Raw genomic sequence first — 1,664 nt, forward strand, 5'->3', positions numbered from 1 at the left:
TGTTTATATTCTATATTCACGGTTCAAAATTAATGTTGTTTTCATGTCGTAAATATGTTATTCTCGAGCGACCGTCCTGGAAACTTCCTTCTGCTCTTTCTAAAAACTGTGAATCAATATTTATTTACTTTTGCATCAATATTTGTTTTTGCATAAAGCAAGCTAACAAAATCTGTACCTTACTAAGTTCGCATTTGTTAGCGTTAATAGTATTTTCGGTCCAATGCTTCTGTTTTACGAAGGCGTATATGTTTTTGGTCACCCATCCAGACACTAATCCCGCCGGAGAGGAGTTAACTTTAGTAAACTTTAGTAAACTTTAGTATTACAAGCTGTCAGATGCTCAGAGGGCACGCTTAAACTTGTGGTGAAAAGAAGTTTATCAACATGTCAGCCCAGAAGCCAATGTTTCTCACTTCCCATTTATTTTCTTCAATCTTTCTGGGTTCAGTATTTTGCTAGTAACCACATGTCTTCTCAGGCTATTTACCCAAGGCTTCTACCATGGCACTACAATGATAGACAATACCAAAACAATATCGTGCACTGTTAGAGCTACATATTACGCAAGGACGTATGAGAACCTGTGAGCCAAAGGGCCTCTGCTGGTATGACTTCTGGGTGACCCCTTAAATGGTCTTAATGACCCCCCAACTTGAAAAAATTGTCTGGAACGTTGCACGTACCACAGGCAACCCAGTGTACCCTCAAGGAGGGTCTAGTTTTAATTTCAAACGAGGTTGATTTTTTTCAAACTACTAGGTTGAATTTTTAAAACCTATTGTAGGTCAAATATTTTCAACCTAGGTTATTATGAACTGTCTAAAAAAGGGTTTTCCCTTTTTTGGGGGGATGTAATGGAAAAACTGGCCCTTGGATTTCTAAGGGGGGTGGGGCGAGGGGGTTAAAAAAAGAAAAAAGATTTTAAAAGACACATTGATTAAATTCCTCCTCCATCTTTCCCTTGCCTTCTTCCACTTACCATCCCTCCTTTTTCTTCCCTTCTTCCTTACTGTTTCTTACATTCGCACCAACGGACGGTGAGCCACTTAATCCCTGAGCCTCCACAACATACCATGCGGCTCCAAGGATTCGAAACCTCGCACCATTGAACATCCGAGATTACGTCTCCTCAGTATTGACCGCTAAGCGGTCGAATCACCAATAAGTTTAATCTATTTCCAAGCCCTCACGACAACCACCATTTCGCACATGCGTACATGACATAAAGCGAGACTTGACAAAATTCCAGCTCATGCACAGTTCTATAACCGCCGATGGAACTTTATGAGAAGAGTGAAAAATGCTCTGAGTCTCCAGTGCAACAAAAGCAAAAATTGTTTCCAAGAAGTGGGCTCTTCATTCTGAAGGACCGTAAACTTCGTACAATATTTTGACGATTGAATCGTCAGAATATTGTACGAAGTTTATTTGCGTAGCTATGCAAAATACACCAGGAACAAGGCATCATAAATAGCCTGTAACTGTTCTAAGGAGCATACGGTGTAACTGGTTCTCTTCATGTTGAAAATTATTACTTAAAGTATTCGTGGCTATTTTCTCTCAGACTAAGGAAATATCAGGCCTTGCTAGAACACTAGCTATAGCAGACCTTCCAACTCTCACGCATTTTGCGTGAGACACACGCATTTGATGTATTTCTC

The sequence above is a fragment of the Montipora foliosa genome, chromosome 8 (assembly GCF_036669935.1).
Source record: "Montipora foliosa isolate CH-2021 chromosome 8, ASM3666993v2, whole genome shotgun sequence".
Taxonomy (NCBI): domain Eukaryota; kingdom Metazoa; phylum Cnidaria; class Anthozoa; order Scleractinia; family Acroporidae; genus Montipora; species Montipora foliosa.